General features: G+C 39.0%; 1 protein-coding gene across 11 annotated transcripts in view; it reads left to right on the top strand.

Moving 5' to 3' along the window:
• Positions 1 to 13,954, top strand: part of iqsec1b (IQ motif and Sec7 domain ArfGEF 1b) — a 167,216-nt gene that overhangs the window by 106,842 nt on the left and 46,420 nt on the right. The window contains exon 1 of one of the 11 annotated variants that reach the window (XM_079597268.1): positions 1,964 to 2,453. The exons of the other annotated variants lie outside the window; for them this stretch is intronic. The gene's annotated coding sequence lies outside the window, so the exon portion shown is untranslated. Of the gene's footprint in view, positions 1 to 1,963; positions 2,454 to 13,954 lie in introns of those variants that run through there. 11 annotated transcript variants of the gene reach the window in all.

The raw sequence follows: 13,954 nt of genomic DNA, 5'->3' as shown, positions 1-13,954 counted from the left end.
AGCTCCAGTGCATTTTCTTCTGCTTCTTTTTGGATCTACCCCACCTTGCTTTGAAGACCCTCATCGTGCAGCCAGGCAGGAAATGCCCTCATGCTGAATCTGATGTGGAAATACTGCATTTCAGTTCGTACCATAAGGTAGGAGATCTTTAAACCAGGTGGAGATAAGTGCATGACGTTCTCCTCCAGCAGAACACCTGTTCTGTCCATTCATATCTGATGATTTGTCTCTATCAGAGAGGATGTTTTTGGCCAGGAGAAATCAGGTTAGGCTGTGATGTGCTCACATTTTTAGTACAATGTAAAAAATATATTTTTCAAAGTTGTAAATAAAAGGAGTTTGTTTTTCTACTTCCAAATTTCACATCTAATTCAAGGTGTTATTTTTTTTTGTGAAATGGCAATTTCTGAGTTAAAATTGTTTCTACTCCAAAAACAAATCAGTTTAGTTTAGTTTAGTACTCGTGTATTTAGTTCCATATGTGTTTTTGTCATTTAAATAAAGTTGTATACTGTGTTTTCTTGCAATCAGAAATGCAACACGATGTAATGAATGCTCTCAGCATAATACATAAACAAAGTACAGCTTGTTTACTTTAATGGCTTAGTTTGTTCTTTATATTTGATATTGAGTTCTATTCTTCTGTAATTTGGGGTAGTACAGTTAAATCATTAATAGCTCAACAAGACTGCCTGTTTCCACCCAACTTGGCTAAAATTAGTGACTAGAGGCTCTGAGTCAGGCCACTTCATTCACCACCAGTTTTCCGGGGCTCTGTAATTTTCTCCCTAGCATTTGGTGAGCCACAGGCTCAACTCTGTTTTGGAACTGAATCTTCTGAATGAAGCTTTACTTTACAGTTGTTTTGTAGTGGAAGTGTAAAGGCGTTTTTTGCAATTTTCAGATCTCCACTTTCAGACGTTTCCCATTTCCTCCATATCCACAGACATACAGCACTCTCTCACAGTTGTCGTCTTGTTGTTGCTCTTGGTGTTCTTCCCAACACCGTCTCCTGTGGATCTAATTGGGGCGTGCATACTGTATAGATCAGGGAATAGCTTGCATGAAGATGAAACTCCTGTCATCATGCGTTCCAATGTACCAGACTGAAAATTAATGAGCTATTTTGTCAGAATCTCTGGCGTAGCACACAAACAAATGATTTCATGAGCCAGTTCTGTTTAGTGATTCAAAAATGTACAACAAATGTTTGTGAATCCGAATTGGTTCTCACGATGCGGCAAGTAAGAAAAATGTGAAGGAGAGCTCATGACAAAGGCTGAGATTTTCAGTGAATAATGACTTTTTGTAAATTATGACAGCCGTCCCTTTAAATGGCATGATTTTCTATTGCACAACACCGTCATTACACTTTTTCTCAAATGAGAACCCTGGAACTAGAAAGGGTCTTTTGCAGGGAAATGAACAAAAACAGAGCTGCTGGTGTTTTAGGGGATTTTGATTATAGTGTTCCTGTATGCTAGAGCTCCATGATCTCTGCTTTCAGACTCTCGCTGTCGGGTCTCATAGCAGAGTTCTCAGGTTCTCCTTGCTTTCATTTCCGGCTGTTCGTTGCTGCCTTTCTGCTGTCATCTGTAGAATGAGCTCACTCTATATCTCATTTCACAATGAAAAAATGTCTCCTCATCGGCCTTCAGGGCACAAACCCAGGACAAGTGCCTTCTTCCAGGAATTTTTTTTACTATCTCAGATGTCTGATTCGAAAGGAATCTGTAGTTTGCTAAACCCCCTGGTGTTTTATCGAGGCTAACGGAAATTGTTTTTTGGAAGTGCTTATAACTTAAAAAATTTAGGCTGTTTTAAAATAAAGGTCTTGTGAAACTGTAGATGTCAGGCAACCTGATCCAGCAATGTAAACTAGCACACCATGGAAGCACAGTCTATTATTAATTTACATTGCACGGCTTGCAGTCGAGTCTGAAGGTGCCCGTCTTGTCCTGTCATTCCTTCTCTAACACCGTGTAGTATCAGAGAGATAGTTGTTCTTTCCTTGTGTCGAGGACTTTATGAATCTCCCAGTTATTGAGTGTTTCCTATGGGTTGTCTGACTGGCTGTCTGCATCTGGGTTTTTTTCCACCGGTGCGTCACCAGACATTTGCAGGTATTTTCCAAGCCTTTGGAGGGGATTCTCGGGGGCTGACCTGTTTGCTAGAGACTGTTATGTAAAGGAATCTCCCAGGCTTTTCTGCTCTCTGTGCTCGAGGAACCTCAAACAGACTTCAGAAAGTTGCTCGGACTTTGCTGCTTTTAGACTTTTCTTTTAGCAAGAAGGAGACCACACCTGCACAGATCCAACATCAACGTGAGAGATTCGAGTTCGGTATTCAGAGGAGATACTAGGATTTTTCTGAATCGTTTGACTGATCAAGTGGGCAAACAACAGCAAAAAGACAGCAGCTCTTCTCTAGACAGATCTTTGAACTGTCTGTGGGTGAGTAAGCAATTCTTTCTGATTCACGGCCTCTCGGCTGGATGGGAAACTGCACCGCAATGTGGGGAGAGTTTACAAGAGGAGCCCTCAAATATTGTTTGCTTTTTGCTTGTATGAGTCACATATTTATCTATCTTCCTTCCGTCTGTCCGTTTGTCTGTCTCTAACTGTTCAAACATATCTATTTTTCTTTTTAGAGTAACATTGTTTTCTCCATCAAGTAGTGTATAATTGGCATTTCATATTTCAAGATGAGAAAATTCATTATTTAATCATTTTTCCTCATTGACAAACATGTCAACACAAGTGAAGGCACTGTTCCCGTTTTCTTCTGACACAGAGCCAATATTCTTATTAGCATCTATTAATATTTCAGAGCGAGGGTAGCAGTTTACACTGAGTAATTAGGTTGCATTTGGCAATATAACCACATGACACATTCTTTAGTTTGATGGATTGCTGTTTTATTTCGAGATGCAGTAGGACAGTCACTTTTGTTTTCTGTGAATATCTAATGTGATTTATTTTTCAATTGGTTAAATGGTTTTCACATCAACTTGTTTTTTGAAAGGATGCGTACTTCTTGCTCTTCTAGTTATCCGATCTGAATGAGCTTGAGAGTAGGCCTACTCATTAAAATGATATCAGCTCTGCCTAAACAATACAAAGTGAATCGCCCTACCTTTCAAATGCATTTGAAAGCAATCCATCCTGTCTTATCGTACCGCCGCAAAGCTTCCCTTTCAGCTCATAAACTCTCTTCCGTAGGTACTGCGTCTTTGAACATATGTTATAGCACTCGTTTTAAAATGACTGTCATTTATTAGACTGTTTTAATGGACATGATGGTGTTATAATGTTAAAAATTGTACATTCTAATGGAGATACATGATTGTATTATAGTCTGAAAATCATTCAATCATGTATCGTGTACATCTTGCTGAGACTCTAAGCTCACTAGCTTTTGAGTGCCTTTTCATGATCTAACTTTTATCCAGTGGTCTGTCAGCTCAAGGCAAGACTAATGGCTGGATATTGGCCTGTTCCCTCCACCTGGGGCTCCGTATTTTATGTATCTAACAGCACATTGCCCAGTGCTGTCTCTCTCTGCTGCACATATAAAATTGATGGCGGTCGTGACCTCGTTGTGAATGGGTCAGTCCATCTCCTGTTTAATGTTGCCTGACCCTTTGAGCACTATGCACACACACGCCGCCCCAGAACTCCCTTCAAGACACTATTTTAGATTTGAAATTGGTATTGCTATAGTTATAGTTCATCACAAGCTCTTCTCTTTCAGAATTTTTTGTTTTAGAGCAAATCTTAGATATTGATTTGTGCAATTAATGAGGCAGAGCTACAAACATCGAAGATCTTTACTTGGTTTTTCAGTCTATGTTTGCCACGATAGCTGTTTTTTTTATCTCACTATATCATTTTCAAGGACCACTGTCTCCCCAGCGTGTTATTAGAAAGATTGTTATTTTCACCACGGGAAACTCTCAATGACATTTCAATGGGAGTTTTTGTGCCTTATTTTCTATTTTATTTATAGCACTTCAAAAAAGCTCAATAGGAAGGACTCTTCAAAAGTTACTTTTTTCATAAGAGGACGAAAGCATCTGCGGGTTTCAGCTCCATTGACAGACCTTTGCATGCCTTTATATAACTTATATAAACATAGTTTCCCTTGTAAAACAGCCAAGGGGCAGGACAACAGCCGCTGAAGAGGAAGCTTTTAGAGAGGAAAGATGAGACTAGACTTTTTCCCATTTTAAAGTGGAAGAAAATATCAGGCTGAGTGACGCGGTTGGAAATATTTGCCATTTTACTCTCGACCCAAACATGAAACCGTTTCCACAGTCTTTCTGTCCACAGATAAACCACAACTTCTGCTTGTGAGAATAGTTATATGATGTCTGGAGAGTGCAAATAGCAGGGTGGAAAGCATGGCCAAATACCCCAAAAAGCACACAAGTAAAGGTACACACAAAAATGAACGCTTTGTCATCATTTACACACCCTTGTGCAATTATTCATTGTCTTAATGTTTGTAACTAGGGATTCAATTTAGTGTATGCGCATGAAACCAGGGGTGTCAGGAGTGAAGTCCATTTGTTTATCACTTTTTCTCAGTGGTCTCTCTTGTCTGAAGTATTGATTTAAGTCGGTGAGAGCTTTTTTGATGTTCTTTTACTCTTGTGCAGCGCTTGTTTGAAAGCCACTCTTGAAGCCAGACACATTTAGGGCACTTTTGTAGTGGGGAATCAAGAAATGGACCTAGACTATGCTGTTTGAATGATAAGATATTAGAGAACCGGGGATACAGACTTCGGCTATTCTTCCTCTTCAAAGCTGAATGTGCTTGTGTGAGACCAAACGTGTTTGACAATTATATTGTCTCACCTCAAACAAACTGCAAAGTCTCTTTTTATGCTATTTTTGAGCACTACAGTATATTGATCTTATGCTGTAAAGCATTTCATCTCAAGCGAGTCTACATTTTTTTAGACTTTTATTCAGTTTCATCTTGCCATTTTCACACTGGCCTGATTTATTCTATTTTTGATTGATGACAAGAAAATACCCTTTATTCATATGTCAGAGTATCTAACATCCCACATAAAGTATATATCACATTATAAACATTAAATTGACAGTCCGAAAAAAACAAGTATTTTGTCCGAGTGTTTTGATTTGGCTGTCAGAATCTTTATATTATTTGTTTAGTGGACTTATTGATTAATCATATCAATCATTTCTGTGTAGCAAAGTACAGACAAATATGTCTGAATGCATGGTTAGTGAATTAGACACGGGACTAACATGAGAGAAACTCCAGATCAATTACCTCATGCCGGCAACCAATCAATTCAGCTTCATCTGCAATTCCAGCCCGTTTAAAAGGCTCATCCTTTGTGATGAACATAATTATGCATGAGAGACTGGAAGGAGAGGATTTTAATCTACTGGAAAGGGGGAAAAAAGGAAATCCCTTCAATGACGCTCTGCCTTAGCCGAGGAGCCTGTTCGTTTTCTCTCTCAGCCTCTTCAGATGCAACGAATGAAAAAAATGACGATGAAAGGCTCTGGAACAAAGTGTTACAATCTTTGCTTTTTTGGGGGTTGAATCGAATTTTTTCATTTCGGGAGATGCTTTTCAACTGCCACTCAAAACATCTAAGATAAAGTAATATCTAGGGAACACGCAGTGAAGCGTACCTCACATTCTTTCAACGCCTGCTTCCATCCGCAGAGCCAGAGCTGGAGGTATAAGCTGTAATTAGGGAGCTCTGTCTTTTTGCTGATGCACGCTTGTCACTCATTACCCTTCTGTTTCCAGCTGCTTCACTCAGAAGGTCTATATAAAGATCTCGCTGGAGGTGCTAGGGGGATATTTGAGCTCTTTTTGACTTTTTTTTGTTGAGGTATCAGACTAGGGATGCACAATATATCACTACCTGTCAATATTGGATATTTAATTATATGCGCTCATTTATGCATTTAGATTACCTTTTTTGTCAACTAACACAAGTTAATCTTTAAAAACAGTTAAATGTTATCTTTAGCAAATCTCAAACTGAATATCAATGTTTCATACTCAGCCATTTTACATTTTCATACTGTACATGCGTTTTGGTCGATCGGATCACAAGTAGACGAGGGAGACGCATACCCGTTTTGATATTTGTCCAATTTCAACCACTCCTGATTTCTTCGAGGGGAGGGCGGGTTGGTAAATGTATGGGTTTTTTCTTTTGATCTAATGGACAATTTACATATGAACGCGCCCGGAGACGACGGAAAAACATACAGAGAGCAGTAGCTTTTGTTTCTGCTCCGATAGCCGCAAGTCTACGCCGAACGCTGTTAGAAATAAGAAATGGTGAGAGAACATTGTGCTTGGAAGGTTTTTCATCTTCAAACCAAATTTGGGTCTTCAGCAGACAAGGGGTCTTCAGGCGGAGAGTAGGCGGTCTTTTTGTGGCAGTTTGAACACATTCAACCACATGAGCGTTTACACTACGAAAGCAATCTGGTTGAATGCGTTTTTTTGACTACCTCTGGAAGTGGTCCCATCGACCAAAACACATCTTAACACCAGGTGTAAACAGGGCCATAATGTTGTTGTGCAGTTTATTTCTTTAGGTTATTTTCATTTGTTGGTTATCAGCCATAGACACATTTTAATTTTAGTGCATGTACACATTTTTTTTTTTTATATATATATATATATACTATGTTGAGATTATGTTGGGGGTGGGCAGGTGGTGTTCTTCTGCTGATTATGGTAATGAAATGGCAGCTCTTTTCCCAATAAGTGGTCCTCTGTCAATCTGTCCTCCTTTTGTCCATAATGCAAAGCAGTTTGTGCATCTGAGCTGTTTTTAATAGAACGGCAGAGGAAAGAGGGGGATGTCAGGCTCCAGGTGGGTGTGTGTGCTCATGCATTGTTTACCGGTCCATCCGTCCTCTGCTTGTCCATTTAACTCAGTCCATTTCCATATAGCGATATCACCTAGCCGTCTATGGCAACTTCACTAGACACAGTGAATGATAAATGGCGCGATGCTGTCACAGAGAAACGGGACATTAGAAATTCATTGCAGATTATTCATTCATGTGGAGTGATAATGGTTGGTAATGGATAAGGCAGGCGTAGGGAGATATCAGAGGGTGTAAGAGTCCCAGAGGTGTTTTTTGCCAAATACTTTGCTTCCAGACACCATCAGTCATAATTTTTTTGGCCAAACTTAAGTTAAGTACTTGGTAAATGCCTGAAACAGAAACTTTAGACACAGTTGTGTGTTGAGAATACAAGAATAATATGAAAAGCTTTTTAATTTTGCTGTCATTGTAAAGCACAAGCATGAAAGAAGAGAATTAGCATGCCTGGAAATGTCTGATACACTGCATTTGAACACTAAGGAAAACTCATCAGGCTTGAAAAGGGACCAAAATAGCAGCAGAGAAATATCATAAATCTACTTTATATGACTCATTCACTATATTCCAAGTGTTTTGAAGCACTACAATAGATCTGTTTGAATAGCACACCGACATTTAAGTAATCATTTGACAAAAAAGACACGGAATGAGTCCTAAAAGACTATTTTTATGCTGCTTTTGTAGTATTTTTGGTCCTTTTTGGAGCATCACGTTCTTTGAACATGATGAACCATAGTTCCTTATATAGTTAACTTTGACAGCAGAATTAATTTTTTTTGGATGAACAACTATTCCTTTTAATGTTGCACAAAGGCCTTTGTTAAATAAAAATACACTCCGTCTGTGGGCATCATCCCCATATGGCATCAGATAGTATCCTGACATACGGACGTCACCCTTCCCCCCTTTCTCTATGGCAAATATCCCAGCAGGATGCACAAGTCCTAGCTTCCCTTTAAATTAGTCGTGGCATGTGAACACACAGTGAAGAGGCAGTTACCGCACTGACAGCTGTGTATGTGTGGAACACACGTCATTGCGGCCTGTAAACAGTCATTAAATCCAGTTCTCGCTGCATGGCATGGTGTAAACACACGCACACACTCACTATAGTCGCAGACATTGGATCTTCTCCAGCCTGTAGCTAAAGCTCAGGTAAAGGCTTTGTTTACCAAGCTTCATTCTGTTTGTATTATAGAGCTTTATATATCTGTCTGGATTATAAAGCTCCTCATTCTGCACACAGTCACGGATCCATCCGGCTGTGTGATAATAGACCGGCCTGCTCGTGGAGGTTTTCAGGAGTGTTCTTCATGCACATAAGCGTCTGTCTTGTGTTTATACAGTATGTGCTTTTTGTGTGCAGACTAGTGCTTCTTTTTTTCCAACCACATTTCTCAGAGAGCGTATAAATCAGCCGGGACCCTCAAACTGCACCCCCCTACCTCTCTCACTGGAATATCATCACCATGACATCAGTCCTCAGACTTCTGTGTTGGGCCTGGCAAAGATAACATTTCCATAATTGTTTGCTTGTTTATAGGACATGCATTTCTCCAGTCTCATCAGAAGCAAGTTTGTTTTCTATTTTGAAAGTAATTCAGTATCTGAAAAGTAGATAATTATAATTGTGAGATATATTTAGAATGGGTAAATTCTCTCTCTCTCTCTCTCTCTCTCTCTCTCTCTCTCTCTCTCTCTCTCTCTCTCTCTCTCTCTCTCTCTCTCTCTCTCTCTCTCGCGCTCTCTCTCTCCCACCTCCCCCCCCCCCTCTCTACAATGCATATAGTTGTATTATTATTAATAATAATGTGAAATTTTAATACTGTATATATAATTCATAACCTGGTTTCATTCTGTGTTGGCATTTAAACTCTTTTTTGGACTTGCACAAATATTGTAACAAATATTATAATCAATTTGCAGACTATAAATGCAATGAAAATACAATTTCATTGCACTCAATACAATACCATAAAGGCCTGAAATATCCAAAAATATACATTTCGGTTTACAGATTTTCTCTGAAGGTTAAATAGACAGTTGTATTTCCAAAAAAAAAAAAATTCTGACTATTATTAGAAATCTCTGACTTTACATAGGTACAGTTTACCCCAAACCTCTGTAATATAGTACAAGGGACCCTCCTTTAGTGTAAATTGTACGGTTTACGGTCCGGCGGGCAAAAAGGATAAATCTGATTGCACCAAAAGTAATAGCACACACACCTCTCCTCGACAAGCCGCGCAATCTGAGGTATCATTCATGTCCGGTGAAGGATTACCTGTCAAACTGTAATACTGATGTTTAGGGTCTGTTCCTCACTGAAGTGTCGATTGTAATCAGACTAGATCATCACATCGGCTGTGGTTACCTTGCAGTATAAAAACAGTATGGAGTATGAAGAACTATGACGGTTTGGTTGAAAAAGAATACTGGAGTTGTGGTCGTATGTGCTCGCACTCTTTGAGCCAGTGATCAAACTGCCGTCAGAGGCTGTGCCAGTGAAGAGTTGCACTTCCATGCTGTAATGAGATCCCCTGAGTGCCCTCGGCCAATCACAGCCAAGGATTGGCTCTCCTAGCTTGTGTTAATTGGCTGCAGGGATAATGCCACTGCAACACTTCAGTTCATCTCAGAAGATCTATGACGTTCATATACATTACAGCTTCTTTTTGAAAAATATCTCTGTACAGACTTATGGAATAGTCTCGCATGACGAGACCATCTTGTCCCCAAATCAGTCGTTTAATGTTTTATAAAATATAGTGTCCAGTGGATTTGCATGTGTTCATTAGCAATCGGCTGAGTAATTATTTTCAGTTTCAGAAATGATTTCTGTCTTGGATTATTTAAGAGCTAAATACGGAGAATAATGATGTGATATCTTTCCCCATTGTCGTCATAGGACATGTAGATTGTGCGATGGCTCCCCCTGCAGGCTAAAGCGGAAGTGAACGCTGCATTCTGGTAATAAAATGTGACAAGTCAATGATGTCAATTCCCTTTTCCACTGCATATTTCCAGAGTAGCTTTGCGAGCTCAATACTGCTGGAATGGATTGTTATGTCTGTTCACTTGCCTGTGTCGGCAGTCGGGTGCCAAACAGGTGCCGAGGAATACCAAAACTCTCCATCTGTGGCTACTCGGCCATCGCGTGACTCACTCACTGACTCTCTCTCTCACACACACACACACACACACACACACACACACACACACACACACACACACACACACACACACACACCTCCACCTGACCTCTGAGGAAGTGAGGTGAGGTCACAAACTCAGTGTTCCTCATCAAAACACAAACATGGTTACCCTGCTCCTGTTGGGGTCGTGACATCTGACAGGATAAAACACTGGATGGTGCTTACCAAGGAAAATAAATGCATTATTTTTATGCATTGACTGAACCGTGTTGTGGCACATCACCACTGTTTCTTTCTTTGCAAGTTTCATGTTTTCATCTATGGTTATCAGAAAAGTTTATCCTTTAATTATTAATACCATGAATTGCATTGGCAATAATATGCATAATTATTACTGAAGACAATTTACATTTTTGCACCAAATAGTTTTTACTTAGTTTTGTTTCTAATAAAACTATAAATAAAATTAAATTATAAAAAGGTTGCAGGTATAGTCTAAATATTGTATGAGCCTTTATTTTATATGAGCATTTTATATATTCATATTGGTATTTGCATTTTTACAACCCTGTAAGCAAAATTTGGAATTAAATTAAATGAAAAATAAAAAAGTTTCATGTTTGATCTAAATATTATATTATCTGTTTATTTTTTGTTCATTTTCTATATTTATATTTGCATTTTTACAGCCCTGTCATTAAAAAAATAAATGACAAAAACACGCTTGCAGGTTTAGCCTAGACTGACTTCGCTACTGTAGGTCCATATGTTTGAAAAAGCCAAACGGTCTATGTGCAGCCCTATACTTTTGAGCAAGCAAGTGTAGCTTTGCCTCAAGGTGTTTCATTCTTCCTGATTGTTCAACTCAACTGAGGGAGCCGGCAGCATACAGTGTAATGTTCTTTGAGTTTTGGTGCTCAAAGAAAACACAAACCTAAGGCATATTTGTGTCATTTCTGTTAGCTGTATAAATAATTATTTGCGCCAGAGGGAGTCCCTCAACCCACGTGTGCAGGAAAGAAGATGCATTCATCTAATCTACAGATTTTCTTCAGTCTAAAAATAGTTGATGGTGTTGTTGTTATTGTTCATTTTTGCTGTGTAATTGTGTGTGTTTTGTAATGTAGAATCATTTGGATTCAGGCAATGGATTGGATGCTGGTGATGATGTCATAATCCGTCCAGCTTTCAGCAGATTAAGGGCCTTGGTGACTGGCTTCTTTACAATCGTTACTGTTCTCTCTTTGCGTCTAAATCTTTGCCATAAACCTCAGGTCAAGAACTGGCCTTTTTCATAATTTGTGTGTTCCTGGTGTTATGAACTGGTGTTATAGTCCTGTGAACTATTCTCATTGTTAGAGCCGCACGATATTGTGGGGGGAGATGACATTGCACTATTTTGTTTTTCTTCTTCTTTTCATTGTGATATGAAAAATACAGGAATTTCCCTCAGATGACTTTAATATTTATTTGGAAAGAACGAATTGTTATAGAGTTTATTTTTCTTGTCAAATACCCTTTCTCTTTCAGAAATGCATCACATTATGGAAGTAAAATGAGTTGTGAATGGCAATTCACATTGATTTTAACATGAAAATTCCATTTTGAAAGAAAAACAAGGTTATAGCACTCAGTCAGTTCTGCTGTTCTTGAGGTTGTCTTGCTCATATTATTATGATGATCATCCTCTATCATAGCTCAGCACACACATGAATGCCCAGGCGGTGTGTTTCTCCAGCTTCATTAGCTGATGGGTGTGTGTGGTTGGACGGGTGTTGGAGTCGATGCTTACAGCAGTCCCATGTGATCAGTTGTAAGACATAATAGGAGGTGCACAGCAGTCTGTGGATTGAAGGGTCCTGTATTTTCGAGTTCCTGTACTCCCCTCCAGCTGCTCCCTATTTGTGCATGTGCATGATTGGTCCCAGGAGAATATTTGACCACATAAGGATATATTTTCTCTATTGCTCTGGCAAAATAACAAAGGCAATTGGTTATGTTGATTGACATTGTAAATCCTAGCAGACTATATTTAGACATTCATTTGAAGAGTGGTTAACTGATGCAGATTGTTCAGTGGCCATTAATGGTGAAGATACATAGGTCAAGGGTCATTTTTTGATGACGATTATCCCTTCGCAGGGACCCCTGCCTAAAATATAATTATTTTATGTATACAAATACGGTGACACTATTGAGTGTTATATTGTAAAGACAATATAGAATTAAATAATTGTTCTAAAATGTAATAATTGGCTTTTATTTTATTGTCATTGTGATGAAATTGTGAAAGGAAAGGGTTAGGGATATTTCCTAGAAATATTTACTGGTTATTAAAGACAACATATTGGAGAATTAAAAAAAAAGATTTCTCACAAAATTTCACCAGTTTTGTGAATACAATACAATAAAATAATTTTGTGATTACTGGGCAGCGTATAGAAATTAGAAATAAATTGTAATGTTATCAATCAAATAACCCTAATTGATTAAGTGTGTGTAGCTTTCCATTTCTTAAACAGCCATGTAGGAAGACACATCATGGCCATATTCCAGGATGACAATGTCAAGATGCATTAGGCTCAAATTGTGAAGGAATGGTTGGGAGGGAGCATGAAGAATCATTTTCACACATGAATTGGCACCTTTGAGTCCAGTCCTTAAATTCATTAAAAGTCTTTGGGATGTGCTGGAGTAGACTTTACAGCATGCGTGACTCTTGCATTGGCAATACAAGATCTTGACCAAAAATGTTTGCACCTCTTGATGGAAATATTTCAAGATAATAGATCACTCTAGAAAACAGACACATGTATTTTCTGTAAAGCCGCTTTGAAAAAAAAATATGTGAAAATTGAATTGGATTGAATATAACATGCTAGGAGCATAATAATCACAGCAATATACGTATATACGTATTTTCCGGACTATAAGTCGCCCCGGAGTATAAGTCGCATCAGTCAAAAAATGCATCATAAAGGGGAAATAAACATATATAAGTCGCACTGGACTATAAGTCGCATTTATTTAGAACTTTTTTTCACAAAATCCAAGACCAAGAACAGACATTTAATCTGGAAAGGCAAGTTATTCAGCTACACAACAGCACACAGAACAACAGGCTGAATAGGTGTCCGGTATGTTAACGTAACACATTAACAGTTATTCAGCTACACAATAGCATAAAGAAACATTATAGCTGGGAGGCTGAATAGGCTAAATTAACATTTGCCAGTGAGTCCAACAAGCAAGTTACCGGTGCAAGTTCACCAAGCTCCGCGATCTCATTCCACAACACTGAATCCATTGAATTCTTCCTCGGTGTCGCTTCTGAACAACTCCGCCAACTAGAGTGCCCTCTCGCGGCTGTAGACGGTAATGTTTGCTCTTGGTTCATCTCAGTCAGTATGAATTCATTATGATATATAAGTCGCACCTGACTATAGGTCGCAGGACCAGTCAAACAATGAAAAAAAGTGTGACTTGTAGTCCGGAAAATACGGTAGGCCTATATATTCTCGTTTGATTTGTCATATATCAAGACCGGGGTATGGGTTTGAAACGGAGACCCACAGAGTTTGGCAGCTGTCCACCTATATCAGTTTCAGTAAGGTCACCAGTGGTCACTTACTTAAGGCTACTTTGCAGCAGTCGTCTTGCTTTACCAGGAATCTTTAATTATCCGAGGACTGTTCTGGCTCCAGTGTTAGCCAGGTGCCACTCCACTATAGTTTGAAAATGTTGTGAAGTGGGTCGTGAGGGGGGTCGGTACCGCCACAGATGACTGGGCCTCTGTGTGTGTGTTGTGCAAATGCTCTGCCATTTTTAAAAGCAAAAGCCGAACATGAGCTAATCATGGACACCACCTGCCGGATTCCGCTTACAATCCCATTAAAG

Source organism: Phoxinus phoxinus, assembly GCF_949152265.1.
Source record: "Phoxinus phoxinus genome assembly, chromosome: 22".
In the NCBI taxonomy this organism is placed as follows: domain Eukaryota; kingdom Metazoa; phylum Chordata; class Actinopteri; order Cypriniformes; family Leuciscidae; genus Phoxinus; species Phoxinus phoxinus.
The sequence above is the reverse complement of the archived record's forward strand: the minus strand, read 5'-3'. Positions and strand labels throughout refer to the sequence as shown.